The 21,015-nt window shown below is 43.9% G+C and overlaps 1 protein-coding gene across 2 annotated transcripts in view; it reads left to right on the top strand.

Moving 5' to 3' along the window:
• The window catches only part of SPIRE1 (spire type actin nucleation factor 1), a 271,534-nt gene that overhangs the window by 69,928 nt on the left and 180,591 nt on the right, over positions 1-21,015 (top strand). The gene's annotated exons all lie outside the window — the stretch shown is intronic.

Here is a 21,015-nt window from a genome sequence, read left to right as displayed (position 1 = left end):
ATCTCCCCTCCTCTCACTTAGAATAAAAAAAGAAACAAAACAAAACATTCCTCCAGATAATGTGCATATTAGCTAGATTTGGAATAATTTGGACTTATGTTTTCTGAATGTTTCTACCTTCAGACAACTTATGACTCTCTTTATATAGTTAATAATTGTGAAGTAACATTGATCAGAGGATAATCTGTTTATCTGCACAACTGGGATAGGGCAACTGTTCCCTAACACAAAGAAACATGCCACAATTTTAGCTTTCTTTTTTGAGTTAAGCTAGAGGATATCTGGTAATCACCATTTAGGTAACACCAAAGCAACAATGGTACATTTTTCTTCCCCCACCCCACTCCCAATAATTCTTTAAGCTTTCCTGCATATTTTCACGTTCTCTACAGGAGGCAATTTGACTGAACTTTCCTTTGTGCCTTTATATCAACAATATAAATCTTTGGAAACATCCAACTAAAGGGATTAAAGTATGGAACGAGTGGTTGGACAGGTGATCGTAGGCTTTTTTTCTATGTATTTTTAAGATACTGATTCTCTTAGTTGACATTTACCATGGTTTTTGATAGATAAAATGGACTGGGATACACAAGACTTGATTTTTATTTTGGTTTACTATCTTGTACCCGTGATGTCATTGTATTGGAGTTGAGTCATCTGTAGAGTTAAGAAATACTTTACCTTCAAGGAGTAAACAATGGGAATGTGAAACTTTTGAGGTTGCAGATAATTGTGATGAAAGCTATGACTGAAGAGGTGTTTATCAAGTTTCTTGTCTGTATTATAAAACAAATCATTTAGGGCAGTGGTTCTCAACCTGTGGGTCGCGACCGTGGTGGGAGTCGAATGACCAAAACACAGGGGTCGCCTAAAGCCATCGGAAAATACATAATGCATATATTATAGTTATGAAGTAGCCACCAAAATTATTTTTTGGTTTGGGGTCACCTCAACATGAGGAACTGTATTGCGGGGTCACGGCATTAGAAAGGTTGAGAACCACTGATTTAGGGCATTAGCGAGGATGCTATTTTCACATTTATTCAAGATAGTGTTTAAAAGTGTGGCTTTTTTTATTTCACCTTTTAATCTTGGTTTTTTGTTTTGTTTTTACAGAGAGAGAGTCAGAGAGAGGGATAGATAGGGACAGACAGACAGGAACGGAGAGAGATGAGAAGCACCAATCATTAGTTTTTTGTTGTAACACCTTAGTTGTTCATATGTGCCTTAACCGCGAGCCTTCAGCAGACTGAGTAAACCCTTGCTCGAGCCAGCAACCTTGGTTCCAAGCTGGTGAGCTTTGCTCAAACCAGATGAACCTGCGCTCAAGCTGGCAACCTTGGGGTTTCGAACCTGGGTCCTCCACATCCCAGTCCAACACTCTATCCACTGCACCACTGCCTGGTCAGGCTAATCTTGGTTATTTACCTTTTAGTGCCTCGGTTTTCTTTTTCTTTTCTTTTAAGTTAGTGGAGGGGAGATAGACAGACTTGCACATTGTCCCAACCATCTGGGGTTGATGCTTAAATCAACCGAGCTATCCTCAGCACCTAGGGCTGACACTTGAACCAATGAAGCCATTGGCTGCGGGAGGGGAGGAGAGAGAGAAGGGAGAGAGGGAGGAGAAGAGAAGTGGATGGTCACTTCTCACGTGTGCCCTAATAGGGATTGAACTGGGGACGTCCATATGCTGGGCTGATGAGATGTCTATCCACTGAGCCAACCAGCAAGGGCCTTTTTTTGTTTTCACAGTGGAAATTATACTTTGTATAATATGTAAACTTAATGGTTACTAATCAAGTGCTTTGAAAATAAAAGACAGTAAAATTTTTTTTAAATATTTGATTTATTTATTTTAGAGAGAGAGAGAGAGAGAAGTTGGGGAGGAGCAGGAAGCATCAACTCATAGTAGTTGCTTCTTGTATGTGTCTTGACCAGGCAAGTCCGGGGTTTTGAACTGGTGACCTCAGCATTCCACGTCAATGTTCTATCCACTGTGCAACCCCAGGTCAGTCAAGACAGTTAAATTGTTAAGCATGAAACACCATCTTTTAGGCACTACCTGTCTTTACCAGCCTTCAGGTCTCTGGGCTATAAAATAAGCTAAAACTTTTAAGTTTTGGGCCTTTCAGGTAATTATACCCTACTTTTTTTGTTATCTCTGTATTGACCTTAAAAATAAAATAGCCAGTTATTTAACCCCCAAAATGGGTTCGTTTTGAGAATAGCAGAGAACTGCATTTCAGAACATGCAAGCTATGGCAGGTCCAAAGAACGAAGGAGAGGAATCACCTTTTCTAGCGGAAAGGAGAGTGTTGGGACTAGGAAATCTGCTGAGAGTCTCCTACTGGGCAGGAAAGTAAAAGACGCATTCCTGTTGGAGATACAAGGTGTGTCTTTCCCACTGGGGGTAGTCGTTGGTGAGTGGTAGGGTGTGAGCGATCCCTCTGTAGACACTTTCAGCTTCAATTTTAGTTAATAACCTGTGCGTAGATTCACTAGAAGCCATTATTTTCCTTTCTCTACACCTGAATTGTCTAGTATGGTGGCCACTACCCTCGTGTATCTTTTTAAGTGTAAATTAATTCAGTTTAAATAACAAAAACTTTATTTTCTCAGTCATATTGGTATACTTCAAATGTGGCCTTTGGATATAGTAATAGGCAGCACAGATATAGACTATGTCGTCGCCCTAGAAAGTTCTATCAGACAATACTTAGTTTGGAATAAAGCATGCTGTCTATTTTATCTCTGCTAACTGATTCAAATGAACTCTGTCATTATATTTGTACTCTAAGTTACAGTTTTAAACCATGCTGTGGTTCTTAGCCTTTTTCTATTCCTTCTGCAGTATTAAAAAAAAAAAACTCTTTCTTAATATGGTGCTTAGATTTCATTTCTTGCCATGTATGGTACTACATCATTCCAGTAATACTGGTTTTTATTCTAGTTTTTTTTTTTTTTTTACTGCATATTCAACTAAATTAAGATTTTGAGCCCAGAGGTTTAAGCAGTTTTCATTATGATTGTATACAAGAAGCAGCCTTTCAGAGGTATAGTAGAAAGTTCGTGTACTTTGGAATTATCCAGACTAAAGTTCAAGTTCCTGTCCTGGTCTTAAGCTACTTTCTTGCATCTATTGGAATTAAGTGAGTTAGGGTATATAATTCTTTTCTTTTTTAAGGTTTTTATTGAGTTTAGAGAGAGAGAGTGAGAGAAAGAGAGAGGGAGCTAGATTCTAGTTACTTTAGTTGTTAATTGATTACTTCTTGTATGTACCTTGACCAGGCAAGCCCAGGGTTTAGAACCTGCGACCTCAGCATTCCAGGTTGACACTCTGTCCACTGCGTCACCACAGGTCAGGCTAGGGTTTATTATAATGCTTAACATAGTGGCCACCTTAAAATATAACAGATACGTGATAAATGGGATTGTTTTTCCTTTGTGGTAAATAATGTTTTTGGAAAGAGATTGTGATTTAACTTTGCTAATTCCGTAGGAGGTAGATTGCAGAGCAAGTTTCTTTTTTTCTAACGTTTTATGGTCGTAACTCCAAATATCATGTTTAATTGACTGTAAATAAAAGAGGGATACATAGATTTGTTAGGTTACAGAGTGATCCATGTAAAAGGAGTGAAATATATAAAGACCTAGAGACAGGAAGCACTGTAAGTAAAGTTGTCTGAAATGTCTGGGGCACACAGAGTAGGGTGGGGTGGAGGGAGTAAAGTGCGAGAGGCAAGCAGAGCCTGGGTAACAGGAGACCTTGTGCACACTAAGGAGTTTGCAGTTCTTTCTGTGGTTCAGCGTGTCTCAAACTTGAGTTGGCCTCAAAGTACATATTGACAGATAAAGTGCAATAGCATATTGTTGTCAGTTTACCCAGATTTGACTAAATCCTCTATCATACAATGTTGTCTCTGAGGACAGAGATTCATGTATTCATTAATGTGTATTTTTTTATAGTTTTAGTAAGATGCAGTTCACAAAGCAAACAATTTGCCTATTAAAAGTGTACGATTCAGTTGTGTTTTCTGTATTCATAGTTGTACAGTCGTGACCGCAATTAATTTGAGAACATTTCTTTCACCCCCAAAAGAATTCTTGTACTCATTTGCAGTTATTCCTCATTTTCCCCAGTATTCCTGGCCCTGGCAACCTGTAATCTACTTTCTGTTTCTACAGATTTGAAAGTTGTGGAGATTTTATATAATAGAACCATACAGAATGTGGCCTATTGTGGCTGGCTTCATTCACTTAGTATATGCTTTCAAGGGTCATTCATGTCATAGCATGTATCAGTATTTCATTTCTTTTTACAACTGATTAATATTCTGTTGTGTGGCTATACCACATTTTGTTTATTCATTCATTGGTTGACGGACATTTGGGCCATTACTATGTTTTAAAATTTTGTTTTTAAGTAATAATAGAAGAGTAAATTGTATGTTGCGTACACGCAACTGTTAACCTACTTTTGCCATAGCCTATAAATGAAGAAATAAAGTATATACTATTGAAAAATAAGCACAAATAATGATTTTACTATTAGAATTATGATGCCTAGAATGTATAAAATTTAATTTTATTAATATGAATATTATTATAGATTTCACTTGTATGACCTTTTTTTATTTGATAGTTGACAAATATGTATAAAATCTCACATGTGGTGTGACTGTGGATACACCATTTATACTGTCCTCATTGCTTATTGCCCAGTTCTTTCTAATTCAAAAGGAATTTGTGAGTTTAATGGAAATAAAGGCATAGCTCACAGTCATTGCATTATATCGAGTCTGATGGCTATCAATATAACTTCAGTAGTAGTTATCAGTCCCTTGGGTCTAATACTTACTTGTAAGGGGTTGGCTGGGACTGTGTGCATCTCTTTTCAAGCAGGTGTAACTCCACTACTTCCTCTCTGATTAAAGAAGATCTCTGAACTGGGACTTATGGGATAATTCTTTAGTGTATTTTATTTCTTAAAAAGCAGTGAAGAGCCCTGGCTGGTTGGCTCAGTGGTAGAGCATCGGCCTGGCTTGTGTATGTCCTGGGTTTGATTCCCGGTCAGGGCACACAGGAGAAGTGCCCATCTGCTTTTCCACCTCTCCCCCTTACCCTTCTCTCTTTCTCTCTCTCTCTTCCCCTCCTGCAGCCATGGCTCAATTGGAGTTAGTTGGCCCCAGACTTTGAGGATGGCCCCATAGCCTCTGCCTCAGGGGCTAAGAAGAGTTCGGTTGCTGAGCAACTGAGCACCACCCCAGATGGGCAGAGCATTGCCCTCTAGTGGGCTTGCTGGGTGGATTCCAGTCCGGGCATGCAAGAGTCTGTCTCTCTGCCTCCCCTATTCTCGCTGAATTAAAAAAAAAAAAAAGGCAGTGAAGAGTTTTAGCAAGATAGGGATATAATAAAATCTGGGGTGTTTCAGAGACCACCTTTATTGATGGCTGGGAAACTGTTTTAAACTTTTTCTCTCTTCATCCCTCCAATTCCCCTTTTTCCTTAATCTCAGCTGTAGCTGTGCTTTTTTTCACTCAAGAAAATAGAGGAGAACGTAAAGAGAACTTTTACATTCTCCCACCACCCAGTCCACCTCCCTGAACCTGTACTGAATACCTATTCAATGCTATTACATATTTCAGAAATAACCAGAGAGTTGTTTATATCCTGTACCACTGCCACTGTTTCTTCTTACATTTTCAGCAAGAAAGTTTCCCAGGCAAGAAAATGCTGAAGGAGTTTAGTACCACCAAACCAGTGTTGCAAGAAACATTAAAGGGTCTCTAAGAAGAGGAAAGAAAAAAAAAAGAGGAACATAATTATAAGGATTAAAATGGCAATAAATATGTGTCTATCTGTAATCACTAAATATAAATGAATTAAATGTTCCAATCAAAATATGTAGGGTGGCTGAATGGATAAGAAAACAAGAGCTATACATATGCTGTCTGCAAGAGACCCACCTGAGAACAAAAGATACAGACTGAAACTGAAGGGATATAAAAAGATATTTCATGCAAGTGGAAATAAAGAAAAAGCTGGAGTAGCAATACTTAAACAAAATAGACTTTAAAACAAAGGCTATAATAAGAAACATATGAGCATATTACATAATGATAAAGGGATCAACACAACAAGAGGATATAACCCTTGTAAACATATATGAAAAGGGCATAGGGGCACCTATGTATATAAAGCAAATATTGATGATCAGAAAGGAAGAGATCTATGATAGTACAGTCATGTAGGGACTGCAGTAGCCCACTGTCATCAGGGGATAGATCTTTCAGACAGAAAATCACAAAGAAACAATGGCCTTAAATGACACACTTGAACAGATACATTTAATTGATATTTTGAGAGCATTTTCACCTCAAAACAGCAGAGCATAGATGCTTTTAAAGTGCACATGGAACATTTCCTAGGTTAGACCACATGTTAGAACACAGAACAAGTCTCAATACATTTAAGATGACTCAAATCATATCGAGCATCTTTGACCACAGTGGTGTGAAACTAGAAATCAATTTTAAGAAAACAACTGAAAACCACACAAATACATGGCAGCTAAATATCATGTTACCAAACAATGAATGGGTTAATAATGAAATCAGGGAAGAAATCAAAAGTTACCTGAAATAAATGAAAACAACTCAAAATCTATGATATATAGTGAAAACAGTCTTAACAGGGAAATTTATAGCAATACAGGCGTACCTCCAATAAGAAGAATTTCGGCTTGATCTGTGATGGCACAGTGGGTAAAGCATCAACCTGGAATGCTGAAGTTGCCAGTTCGAAACCCTAGGCTTGCTTGGTCAAGGCACAAAGGGGAGTTGATGCTTCCTGTTCATCCCCCTGTTCTCTCTCTCTTCTCTTCTAAAATGAATAAATAAAATCTCTAGAAAATAAAGAACAACAAAAAAAGAAAAATCTCAAATAAACAATCTGTACTTACACCTAAAGAAACTAGGCAAAGAACAAACAAAGCCCAAAGTGAATAGAAGGAAGGAAATAGAAAAGATCAGGATGGAAATCAACAAAACAGTCTAAAAGCACAATACAAAAGATCAATAAAACTAAGAGCCGATTCTCTGAAAATATAAATAAGATTGCTAAACCTTTAACCAGACTCATCAAGATAAAGAGGACCCAAATAAATGGAATCTGAAATGAAAGGGCAGTTGTAATAACCAACACCACAGAAATACAAAGGATTACATCAAAATTATATGTAAACTACAGAACAACCTTCGCACCTGAAATCTAGTTAAATTAAGTCCTGTATCTAGGAATTTAAAGAAATTAAATCAAGACTGCTAGGAGGTGTGGAGATTAGGAACAGGCTGGTTTCATACCACTGTGTGGTAATTTAAAATTGAAAGGGATATCTCAACTGCAGAGCTCCCCCTAAGGATTGAGGGGTCCAAGCCACACACTAGGCCCCCCAGGCCAGGGTTCCAGAGCCAGGAAGGGAAGTCCCCGTAACTTCTAGCTATAAAAACCAGCAGCTATTGTGGCTAAATGAAAAGGAGGACTGCTGGAGTTCCAGGCAGTTCTTTTAAAGGGCCTGCAAGTGGACTTACTCAGACTCACTCCCTCTGACTTCCAGCACTGGGCAGCAGCTTGAAAGGAATGAGGGACATCAGAGGAGGAACTGAATTGTCAGGCATCAGGACAAGAGCCGGGAGGTACTTTCTGCCAGTGCTGACAGAGGCCACTGTTCTTTTATGACACCCTCACTGTACAGCCAGCAGGCAGGCACTATATCTGAGTCACCATCTACCCAGCGGCCCACCCTATTTGCTCCCCCCTCCCCTGGTGATTCCCTGAGAATCTGCCCCACCCATCTTGTGGGCCCATCTGAGCCATTTCCAGTGTTTTTTCCATACAACTGCCCTCTCTTGCCTCATGTTTTAGACTTTCCTAAAATCTTTCATATAAGCAGCATCTGGCCTCTATATACCCAGTGCCCCTTGCTAAGTAGCCCCAAGCCAGGCATGGGCGGCAGTCTGCCTTGGATCACAGTGGCTTCAGGTACCTCCAAGCCCAGCACAAGTGTAGTCATCTGAAGATTGCTCAGTAGCTCAGGCCTGGTAGCCCCATGCAGAGCACAGGTGTTGGCTGACCTTGCACCACCACCCAGGAGGTCCCAGAGCCAGTGCACGCAGTGGACAGCTTCAGGCCATGCCAACTTACAGCCCTAACACCTCTGCGAGCAAAACATTCAAGGAACTGACTTGGTGAGCCCCAAAGACCCTCTGAAGCAAGTTCTGCTCCATATGGATGACAGCTGCACAGCAGCTCCTCTACTGTAGTTGCAGCTGGTCCTTGCAGCCAGTTGGCCTCAGGGTCAAACCCTCCTAGTGACACCAACAGCAATCAAGGCTCAACTACAACAGGAAAGTGCACACAGCCCAAACAGTTCTGGTGACTGGGAAGGCTGCAACTCTGTGCTCTACAGGACACCTATTACATAAGACCACTCTACCAAGTTCAGGAGACATAGCAGCTTTACCCAATACATATAAGTAAAAAAGGAAGCAGCGAAAATGCAAAGACAAAGAAATAGGTCCCAAATGAAAGAACAGGAGAAGTCTCCAGAAAATGAACTAAATGAAATGGAGGCAAGCTAATTACGAAATACAGAGTTCAAAACAATGGTTATAAGAATGCTCAAGTAACTTAGTGAAAATTTCAACAGCATGAAAAAGGACATGGAAACCATAAAAAAGAACCAGTCAGAAATGACAGATACACTACTAAAATGATGAATAATTTATGTGGAATCAACAATAGATGACACCAAGGATCAAATCAGCAAAAAAAACCTTGGAATATAAGGAAGCAAAAAACACTGGATCAGAATAGCAAAAAGAAAGAAGAACTAAAAAAAGTGAAGATAGCATAAGGAGCCTCATTTGCATCATGAGGATGCCAGAAGGAGAAGTGAGAGAGCAAGAAATAGAAAACCTATTTGAAAAATGACAGAAAACTTCCCTAACATAGTGGAAGGAATAAATATACAAGTCTAGAAAGCACAGAGAGTTCCAAACAAGAACCCAAAGAGGCCCACACCAGGAGACATCATGATTAAAGTGGTGAAGTTAAAAGACCAACAGAGCTTCTTAAAAGCAGCAAGAGAAATACAGTTAGTTACCTACAAGGGAGCTCCCATAAGACTGTCAGCTGATTCCTCAACAGAAACTTTGCAGGCCAGAGGGATTGGCAAGAAATATTCAAAGTGATGAAAAACAGGGACCTCAAATCAAGATTATTCTACCCAGCAAAGCTATGTCTTATTTATATGTCTTAGAATAGAAAGACATATAAATAATTTTCAAGATAAGAAAAATCTAAAGGAGTTCATCACCATCAAACCAGTATTCTATGAAATGTTAAAGGGTCTCCAAAAATAAAAAGAAGAAAAAAGATAAAAAATATGAACAATAAAATGGCAATAAATACATATCTATCAACAATTGACTCTAAAAATCAAAATAAAGGAACAAGCAGTTTAAAATAAGCAGTACAGAAACAGAAATAGATACATTTTGATGGTTGCCAGATGGGAAGGGGGTTTGGGTGGATGGGTAAAGAAGGGAAAGGATTAAGAAGTATAAGTTTGTTGTTACAGGATAATCATGGGATGTAAAGTACAGCATAGTCAATAACTGTGTGTGGTGTCAGATGGACGGGAGATTCATTGAGATGATCACTTAGTAAGTTATATAGAATTTAATCACTGGGGTGTACATGTGAAACTAATATAATAATGTATATTAACTGTAATTGAAAAATAAAAAATAGAGAAATACAAAGAATTATAAGAAAATACTATGAACTACTACTGTATGCCAACGAATTGGACAATGTAGACTAGATGGATGAATTCCTGGAAACATACATTCTTCCAAAACTGAATCAAGAAGAAAGAGAAAATTTGAGATTGATTAGAACAAACAAAACTGGAGCAGTAATTAAAACACAATTCCTAACAAGCAGAAGTTCTGGACTGGATGGCTTCACAAGTGAATTTTACCAGACTTTCAACGAAGAACTAGTACCTGTCCTCAAACTATTCCAAAAAGTTCAAAATGAGGGAAGACACTCAAGCTCATTTTATAAGGCCCCCATTATCCTTATTTCAAAATCAGATAAAGACACTACAAAAGAAGAAAATTATAGGCCAATATCCCTGATGAACATAGATGCAAAAATCCTTAATAAAATATTTGCAAACTGAATTCAGCAATACATTTAAAAACCTGTGCACCAACCTTATTCCTGGGAAGCAAGGTTGGTACAGTATTCAGAGATAAATTAATGTGATACATCATGTAAACAAAATGAAAGATAAAGATTATCTGATCATATCAGTAGTTATAGAAGAAGCATTTCGAGGCTCTGGGGCTCTAGGCTGCAGCTCTGGGCCTGGTGCTGAGCATCCACACCTCTCAGGGTGACCCTCCCCACAGCAAGATTCCCTTCGGACTCTCTGCTGCCCCTCACTCCGGAGAGAGGGCAGCCCTTTCTGCATCTCTGCCCTTCCTACCAGTCTCAGTGTGGCTTCTTCTGTGATCCTTGGTTATGGACTCCTATTCCTTTAGTCTAAAGTTTTTTTTTCAAGGTGATTGTTCTTAAATTAAGTTGTAATCCAATTTGGTCCCGGGAGGTGGCAGTTTGAATGTCAGCCTACTCCGTCGCCATCTTGGAATCTCAGGTATACATTTCTATAATTGTGTGTTCACCACCCCAAGCTCATTAAGTTCTTACTTGATTTGTATAAACAGGAAAGTTCAAGGTGAGGTGAACAAAAGTCTAACTTGAATCATAAAAACATAGAGTCCTGGTAGCCCCCTCATTTCCGAGATGAAGTAGGTTATAGACCCAGAACCCTTTAAATGAAGGAAAGGCCAACTCACCCGAGGGAGAACTCTAGTTGCTACCAAAAATATACTTTGCTAATCTTCCTCCCAGCCTTTTTGAAGGGACCTAATAGCCTTTTATCAGGAAATACCTGCATTGGTGAATGAAAATAATCAAACCTTTTGGGAATTAATGGGCAATGGCTCTGAACTGACATTGATTCTAGCAGACCCCAAATGTCATTGTGTTATATATACCACTTTAAAAAGGGCTTATAGATGTCAGATGGTCAATGAAGTTTTTATGCAGGTCCATCTCTGAATCTGGTTATTTACTCAATTCTGGAATGCATAGTTGAAACATACTCAGCAGCTGCCAGAATCCCCACATTGTTTCTCTAATCTGTGAAGTAAGGGTGATTATTGTGGGGAAGACCAGGTGAAAGCCCCTAGAACTGTCTCTGCCTCGGAAAATACTGCTCCATAAGCAATACATTTCTGGAGATTTGCAGAGACTAGTGCTACCATCGGGATTTGAAAGATGCAGGGGTGGTGATTTCTGCCACATCTTCAGGTAACTTGCCTGTTTGGCCTGTACAGAAGACAGATGGATCTTAGAGGATGACTTTGGATTATAAGCTTAACCAGGGGGCTTTACTTGCAGCTGCTATACCAGATGTGGCTTCATTACTTGAGCAAATTAACACATCGCCTGATATGCAGCTATTGAACTGACAAATGTTTTATTTTTTTTCTGTATATGTTAATAACGACCACCAGAAGCAGTTTTCTTTCACCTGGAAAGGCCAGCAGTACACCTACTTTGTTCTACCTCAGGAGTATATCAGCTCTCTAGCCTATACCATAATTTAGTTCACAGGGATCTTGATTGCCTCCCAGTTACACAAGATATCACTGGTCAGTTATACTGATATATTTTGTTGATTGAACCTACTGAGGAAGAAGTTAGCAACATCTCTAAACTTCTTGGTGAAACATTTGTATATCAGAGAGTGGGAAATATGTTTGACAAAAATTCAGGGGCCTTCCACCTCAGTGAAATTTCTAGGGATCCAGTGGTTTGGGACATGTCAAGATATCCCTTCTGTGAAGGTAAGTTGTTACATCTGGCCCCTCCTGCAGCCAAAAAAGAGGCACGGTGCCTAGTGGGCTCTTTGGATTTTATTATCAGCTGACAAAAGAAAGGAGAAGACTCAGGCCTCTGTGTGATATACAGTACAGGCACCACCTGAAAGTGGTGTAGCACCACAGCCCCTTTCTGGGACTTTCCTGAAGGACAGTGGTGCAGGGAAATCTTCCCAATATGCTGACCTTTGAGCGGTGCTCCCGGTTGTGCACTTTGTTTGGAAGAAACCTGGTTGGAAAATTGAGGACAAGGAAATTGGGTAAGAGATATATGGATATATCTGTCTCCCTGATGAGCAAAAGAAGTGAAAATATTTGTGTCTCATGTGAATGCTTACTAAAAAGTGACCTCAGCAGAGAAGGATTTTAATACTCAAGTGGAATGCCGTGCTTCTGCCAAAACTTCCATCCATGGACTTACAGAATGTCTTATGGCATTCCACACAGCATTGCTTTTATTTCATTTTTTTAAATTTAAAAATATTTTCACTTACACTTGACATATTAGTTTCAGGTGTACAACGTGGTCATTGGACATTTATATAACTTAAAAAGTGATCACCAATAAGTCTAGTACCCATCTGCTACTACACATACTTGTTACAGTATTATTGACTATTTCTAATGTACACAGCATCACTTCTCATCAATGAATTCACTTCAGTGCAACTGAAGTATGACAGTGGGCCCATGTGCATGGAATTCACTGTGTCCAACCATCCTGAAGCAGCAGTCTTGATAGAATGATGAATGACCTTTTGGGAGACTCAGTAACAGTGACAACTAGGTGGTAATACTTTGCAGGACTGGGGAAGGTTTCTCCAGAAAACTCTGTATGTTCTGAGTCATTATGTAATATACATATAGCGCTCTTTTTCTCATACACAGGATTCCCAGTGCCAGGAATCAAGAGGTGGAAACGGGACATTTTGGCTTTCTTTTTCCACCCTGCTGATGCTTTGTGTCCCTAGAAGCCTTAAGTCCAGAGGGAGTAATAGTTCTACTAGGGGACACAACAATGATTCTATTAATTAGAAGTTAAGACTGTTACCCAATCCTTTTTGTCCTTCATGTCTGTGAATCAGGAGGCAAAAGTAGTTACTGAGCTGTCTGGGGTGATTGATCCTGACTACCAAGGGGAAATTGGACTGCTTCTCTACAATGGAGCTATGGAAAAATATGTCTGGAATATAGGCGATTCCTACCACTGTCTCTCAGAATTACTGTGCCCTGTGATTAAGGTCAGGGAAAAACTGCATTTCAGTGCAGGCAGGAATACGAATGGCCCGGATCCTTTGGGAATGAAGGTTTGGGTCATCCCACAAGGTAAAGAACCACAATCAGCTGAGGTGCTTACTAAAGGCAAAAGGAGTATGGACTGAGTTATAAATACCAGCTGTGACCACATGACCTGTTACAGAAGCAAGGTCTGTAATTGTCATGAGTACTTCCTTCTTATTTTTAGTTTTTAATATTTTTGTGTATATATCTCAAGTATCTGTTTCTCTATTTTTGATCCCCTTATTATGCAACATAAGATATGGTGACTTTAGTCTGACCTGTGGTGGCACAGTGGATAAAGCGTTGACTTGGAACACTGAGGTCTCCGGTTTGAAACCCTGGGTTTGCCTGGTCAAGGCACATATGGGAGTTGATGCTTCCTGCTCCTCCTCCTGTTCTCTCTCTCTTTATCCCTCTCCCACTCTTTCTCCTCTCTGAAATGAATAAATAAAAATCTTTAAAAAATTATATAAAAAGTTATAGTTTTAAGGTATTTTCTGCCGAAGAATGAAAGACATAGCCACCAAGTGTGAACAAACAAAAGCTTTATTTAGAGCGCACCTGGGCGAGGTTCACTGGTCCACAAGACAGGGGCCAGGGAAGTCACGCAGCTTCTGCTGCCCGGGGCGGGAGGGGGGGTAATTTATAGCGTTGGTAGAATGGTGGTGGGTGGCGAATTTCATTGGCTGACAGACAGTTGTTCTTTTTCAAAATGCTCCTGGGCCGTTTCTTTTGGTGGGCATGGGTGTGGGTGGTTCCTCATGTGACCTTCCCCCATCGCCAACTGACCTCACATTCTGACCTTTTATGTTAGATAGGGGCGCCATTATTCGTCTGGCTACTTCCTGCTGGTTAGGGGCATTGTGGGGAAGGGAGGTTGGAAGGAGGTGGCTCTGAGGGGAGTCGTGTATATGGGTATAGGAGCATCTGGTTGACCGTGATTCGAGAAACCTCGCAGATGAGGCCCTGTAAGAATTTAAGAAAAAGAGGAGCAAACATGAGTAATATGCTGATAATTAGAAGAGGACCTAGGATAAGGGCAGCCCAGGTGAGGATGGGTAGCTGCCACCAGGAATTAAGCGGGTTGTGGGAAGAGAGGTCCTTGCGCAGTTTCTCTTGCAGACAGTTGAGGACTTGGATATTTTATTCCACCAGGCCAGTCTCATTGATATAGTAACAGCATTGCTCCCTGCTTTAGCTCACTCTGGCGGCAGGTTCCCAGTGGGAGGGACAGGAGCAGCAGGAGGATCTGCAGGGCCCAACCTTTTGGTGAGCTGGAGTCGGGTGGGGCCCAGTGGTTCGGACTGCCAGCGGTCCTGTATGGGGGCAAGTTTGCGGCAGGAAACATGATACCAAGGTGTTTGCCCTAGGAGCTTGGCTGCAGTAGGAGTAGTCAGTGTTACCGTATGGGGTCCCGTCCACCTGGGCTGTAGGGAGCCGGGCTGGAGCTCCCTCAGAAGAACTCTGTCCCCTGGCTGGAGGGGGACTGCTGGACGAGCTTCACTTGGACCCCCTATGGGAGGAAGGGTCTGGTCCGCATACTCCCTGAGAAGATGGCAGAGTAAAGACAGAAAGGGGAGGTATGTGGCAAGAGGAGGGGGGTTGACAGGTAAGTTGTGATTGATTAGGAATGGTCTACCATAAACCAGCTCAAAGGGGCTGAGTCCAATGGGTTTCATGGAGTTGCCCTGATTCTGGTGAGTGCCAGGGGGAGGAGGTTTGGCCAAGAGAGTCTGGTCTCGATGGAAAGTTTGGTTAGCTGACCCTTCAGGATGCCATGGGCCCTTTCCACCTTACCTGATGATTGAGGGTGATGGGTATGTGGAGCTTCCAGGTGATGTTTAGAGAGATGGTGACCTGCTGGACTATTTGGGCAGTGACAGCCGGGCTGTTGTCTGACTGGATGGTAGTCGGCAGTCCAAACCGCGGGATGATACGTTCAACAAGAATGGAGTCAATGGTGTCTGCCATCTCTCAAGAGGTGGGAAAGGCTTCTACCCACCCTGAAAAGGTATCGACAAAAGTGAAGAGATAACGGAGTTTTTTGTGAGGGGGCATGTGAGTGAAGTTGATTTGCCAATCCTGGCCTGGCACGTGCCCCCTCAGCAGATAAGTAGGGAAGCGGGGGCGGAGTCCCCCTGTGTGGAGGCTTTGGAACAGATAGTGCATGCTGTGTGTACCTTTTCGATAGTCTGCTGGAGGCCTGGGAAGAAAAAGAGTGGTTGTAAGAACCGATAGAGAGCTTTTGGTCCTATGTGTAAGGAACAGTGGATATCAGAAAGGAGAGTTTCAGCCTGTCCTTTTGGTAAGGCAATTCTGTCTCCGAGAAATATCCATCCCTGGTTGCACACGTCTCCACCTTTTCTGAGGAGGGCCTGTTCTTCCTCAGGAGTGTAGGAAGGTTTCAAGGAGGTGGAGAGAAACATGAGAGGAGTGGGAGAGGTCCCCAGGGCGAGGTTTCGAGCCGCTGCATCGGCCCGAGCATTTCTAAGGCCACCAGGTCCTGAGAGGTTTGATGGCCCCTACAATGTACCACGGCCACCTCAGCGGGAAGCTGTAATGCCCACAAAAGTTTAGAAATGATGGTAGCATTGATTATGGGGGAGCCCTTGGTAGAGAGGAAGCCCCTTTCCTTCCAGAGGGCAGAGTGGCTGTGGGTGATAAGAAAAGCATATTTAGAGTCAGTATATATGGTAACGCATTTTCCCTGGGCCAGAGTGAGGGCAATCAGCTCTGCTTTCTGGGAGGTGGTGCCCTCTGGCAGCTGTTGGGCTTCTAGGGTGGAGGAGGTGGTGACCACCGCATAGGCTGCCCGTCGTCGTCCGTCGGGTCCCTGTACAGAGCTCCCATCTACAAAGAGTATTGGATCTGGATCTTTTAAAGGAGAATCTGATAATCCATCTCGGGGTCTACTGAGGAAATCTATTAGCTCTGTACAAGAGTGGGTGGATTCTGGAAGCGACGTTGGAGCTGGCAGTGGAGTGGCTGGGTTGAGTCAGGGAGAGGGCAAAAGAGGGACTGAAGGTTTTCGATGAACAGGAGGTGAAATTCTTGTAGGCGGGAAGGACCCAATAGAGAAAGATTTGTGCGAAAGGAGGTCGGTGAACCTGTGGGAGGAGAAGCCTGTGGGAGGGGAAGCCTGTGGGAGGAGAAGCCTGTGGGAGGAGAAGCCTGTGGGAGGGGAAGGGTGAGCTTAGTAGCCTCCTTGGTGAGTTCAGCTGCTGTGCCCAGTGCCCGGAGGCGGGGCTGCCAGCCTTTGACGGTGGTGCCCAATTGTTTAGAGAGGTATGCTATGGGAAGGTATGTAAGCCCTATAGGTTGAGTCATTACTCCAGTTGCATTACCGTGCTTTTCATCAGTGAAAATGTGGAAGGGGCGTCTAGGGTCAGGTAAAGCGAGAGGGGGAGAGGAGATGAGGGTGTCTCAAAGGGTAGAGAAAGCTCTTTTAATAGTGTTGGGGGATGTGAGAGGTCCTGTGGGAGTCTCTTTTGCAGCCTCATAGAGGGGTTTAGCCAAAAGAGCAAATTGGGAATCCAGTGTCTAAAGAAGCCCATCAGACCAAGGAAAGAAGGAATCTGATCAGCGGTGGTAGGTGGCTGGAGACTGCGGAGGGTCTGAGTTCGATCTAGGGTGAGACCTCGGGTGGTGGGGGTTAAGGCGATGCCCAGATAGACTACGGACTGAGAGTGAAGTTGAGCCTTAGTAGAGGAGACACGATACCCCTTCACGTCAAGGAAGTTAAGAAGGGTGGAGGTGTGTTTTATTGAGGCGGACAGGGAGGGGCTGCAGAGGAGTAGGTCATCTACATATTGCAAGAGGGTACTTGTCTCTAGATCACTTGCAGCTAGATTCCGAGCTAGCGCCTGCTCAAACAGGTGTGGGCTGTCTCCCTAAATCCCTGGGGCAGGACAGTCCTCTTAAGTTGTTGAGCTGCGTTAGAGAGTCCGGGTCCGTCCAGGTGAAGGCAAACAGAAAGTAAGAGTCAGGGTGTAGAAGGGTGGTAAAGAAGGCATCCTTGAGGTCTAGGACCATGAAGTGAGTGGTGTCAGGGGGAATGTGTGAAAATAACTTGTAGAGATTAGGGACTACTGGATGGAGGGGAACTACCGCCTCATTGATTAGGCGTAAGTCTTGTATGAGGCGATGAGCCCCTGAAGGTTTTGAACAGGAAGGATAGGGGTATTACAAGGAGAGTCCGTGGGGATGAGTAAGCCTTGGTTCAAGAGGTGGGTAATTATTGGTTTAAGGCCCTGGCGGTGACTTGCTGAAATAGGAAACTGGGGCCTAGATGGGAATCAGGAAGGATTCTTCAAGCAGATGTGTACAGGTGGATGGTGGGTCGCTACCACTGGGGTCGAGGTATCCCAAATTTGGGGGTTGACAACATCTGGTGGAACAGGGGGTGTGATTGGGTTTGGGTGATCTGTGGTAGTGGGAGAGCCTTCAGCCAGGAGTGGTAGGAGTAGGTGGGAAGATGCTGTCGAGGATGTTCTTAGCTGGATAGTGGCTCCGAGACTGTGTAGAATGTCCTGACCCAGAAGGGGTACAGGGCACAAGGGCATGACTAAGAAGGAGTGTGAAAAGGGGAATTTGTCTAAACTACATGTCAGGAGTAGCGTGCGAAGGGGAAAAGAAGGGGTCTCATCCATTCCCATAACCGAGACCTGTGAGGGAACTAGAGGTCCAGAGTGTGATGGCAAAACAGAGAAGGTAGCCCCTGTGTCCACAAGGAATGAGATGGACTTACCCGCTCCCTGTAGCATTATCCTGGGCTCTGCGAGGGTGATGGGGTCTTCGAGTCCGGGCAGTGTCAGTTGTCCATGAGACCGAGAAGTCTGAGCAATGGGCCTGCCTGACTGGCCTGGCCTCCCATTTGGGTGGCTTGTCCTCCACGTGGGGACACCGAGAAAGAGCCTGTTACCCAAAGGGGGCAATTGCTCCGCCAGTGACTGGGCTGATTGCAGTCAGGGCAGGGCTTAGTGGGCGGCCTCAGGCAGGGGCACTACCGGGCCCAGTGACCCTCTTTGCCACATTTAAAGCAAGCTCCTGGTGGGGTTCCTCTTTGCAGCCTGGACTTTGGTCGGGCACCTCCTATGCCTTGCCCCTGTTGCTCTGCTGGCCTCAGGGCTGCCACAAGAACCTGGGTTTGGAGAGTTACCTTCGGCTGCATGCAGGCCTGGTGAGCAGCCTCGGCCTTTTCCTCTCGACCATTAAAAACTTTAAATGCCATATTCATCAGGTCTCGGATAGGGGTTTGGGGGCCCTCTTCTGCCTTTTTAAGTTTCTTCCGAATGTCTGGGGTCAGTTGGGAAATAAAGTGAGTAGCTAATACAGTGGCCCCGGCATTGGAGGCAGGGTCTAGACGGGTATGGAGGACCATAGCCATAGCATCAGTGAGGAGGTTCAAAAAGAGGGCCGGGTTTTCCTCAGGTCCTTGAGTGATTTCCCTTAATTTATCATAGTTAACTACCTTTTGTGCTATGCTCTGCATGCCAGCTATGAGACATTCAACCATTTGGACTCATCATCTCCTACCTGTTTGACCCATCTGGTAATCCCAGTTGAGGTCCATACCCCAACTGGCATTTGGTTGTTTGCGAGGTGAACCTGATCGGCATGAGTCCATGCTGCCATCCGGATTCAGTCCCGTTCGTCAGGGGTAAGGGTAGAAGACATGATAACATAGAGATCATGCCAAGTGAGGTCATTTGCCTGAGTGAGATATTGGAATTCCTTGGTATAGGGAGTAGGATTAGAAGAGTAGGAGCCTAAATGCTTTTCGATTGCAGACAGATCAGAGAGGGAAAAAGGAACATGAACCCAAACAACTCCTTCCGCTCCAGCCATCTCACGAGAGGGCAGAGAAGGTTGTTCCCCCTCTTGTGGCTCGGAGCGAGATCTTGTGTGTGCACTGACAGGAGGAGAGAGAGGGACTGGTATTTGCAGGCAAATGAGAAACAGGATCTGGCGAAGGGATAGGAGGACCCTGCTAGGACAGAGGGGGTCCTGCAGGAGGGGAAGAGAGGTCCTCAGTGGGGTTGGTGAAGAAGGAAAAATCAGGAGAGGAGGGTTTAGCTGAGGTTTCTCTGGCTAAAAGGACCTGTGCCGTAGAGCAGGCGGCACAGAGATTAGGACGGGAGAGCAAATATGGGAAGCCCTGAAGGTAAGGGATCTCTGACCATTTCCCAGTTCTCTGGCAATAGTTCCGTAAATTGGTGAGGGTGTTAAAGTCGAAAGTCCCTTCGGGAGGCCACCTGGTCTGGTTACCCAGTGGGTATCATGGCCAGGTCACAGTGGAGAATAAGATCAGTTTCTTCTTCTTTAGGGAGGGATCGATGTTTGAGAGATTCTGGATAAGGCACCCTAGGGGTGTTTTTGAGTCAGGTTTAGATTCCTCTGCCTCTATGGCCACCCTCATCCTTGGGGTGATCAGAGATGAGAATTAGTGTCCCACAACTCAATCTCTGGCCACTGGACAGTCAGGCAGAGTGGGGGTGTCCAGGACGTCTCCACGGGCACACACGCACTCGGAAAAGGTAGGAGGTCCCTGACACAGCTGCGATTACAGGCAGGGAGTCTTGGAGGCAGAAAGAACTGAGGGGAGGCCAGAGGCAGGGGACTTACTGCACCATGTGCCGAAGTGGGTGGGAGGTTAGAGGTCCCTGGTCTTCCTCGGAAGGAAAGGGTCTGAGAGGAGCAGCCCTTGTGGACTTAAGCTCCTCCCGGGTTTTGGCACCGAATGTAAGGTATTTTCTGCCGAGGAAGAAAGAAGGACATAGCCATCAAGTGTGGACAAGCAAAAGCTTTATTTAGAGCACTCCCAGGTGAGGTTCACTGGTCCACAAGACAGGGGCCAGGGAAGTCGCGCAGCTTCTCCCGTGGAGGGTGGAGTAATTTATAGCGTTGGTAGGGTGGTGGTGGGTGGCGAAATTTCATTGGCTGACAGACAGTTGTTCTTTTTCAAAATGCTCCTGGGTAGTTTCTTTTGGCAGGCATGGGTGTGGGTGGTTCCTCATGTGACCTTCCCCCATCGCCAACTGACCTCACAATAGTATTTAAGTGTTAACTTACATCCCAGTATTTAAGTTATGAGACATAAAAGGAAGAATAAACATCACTCAAGGATTTTAATCCTCTTTTCGGGAAGGGGATAGTATGATATATTTTTAGTTGTATGCAGGATAGTGGTATCATGTTAAATGGAATTGTGATCTTGTTATTGTCTTCTTTTAAGAATGAGGGTTTAGCCCTGGCCGGTTGGCTCAGCGGTAGAGCGTTGGCCTGGCGTGCAGGGGACCCGGGTTCGATTCCCGGCCAGGACACATAGGAGAAGCACCCATTTGCTTCTCCATCCTCCCCCTCCTTCCTCTCTGTCTCTCTCTTCCCCTCCCGCAGCCAAGGCTCCATTGGAGCAAAGATGGCCCGGGCGCTGGGGATGGCTCCTTGGCCTCTGCCCCAGGTGCTAGAGTGGCTCTGGTCGCGGCAGAGCGATGCCCTGGAGGGGCAGAGCATCGCCCCCTGGTGGGCAGAGCGTCGCCCCTGGTGGGCGTGCCGGGTGGATCCCGGTCGGGTGCATGCGGGAGTCTGTCTGACTGTCTCTCCCCGTTTCCAGCTTCAGAAAAATACAAAAAAAAAAAAAAAAAAAAAAAAGAATGAGGGTTTAAGGAGTTGTGTCTGAGTGCCAAGTTGACAAGGGATAGACTTGTGATGGTTA

Source organism: Saccopteryx bilineata, chromosome 11 (genome assembly GCF_036850765.1).
Source record: "Saccopteryx bilineata isolate mSacBil1 chromosome 11, mSacBil1_pri_phased_curated, whole genome shotgun sequence".
In the NCBI taxonomy this organism is placed as follows: domain Eukaryota; kingdom Metazoa; phylum Chordata; class Mammalia; order Chiroptera; family Emballonuridae; genus Saccopteryx; species Saccopteryx bilineata.
This window is presented reverse-complemented; position numbering and strand designations above follow the sequence as displayed.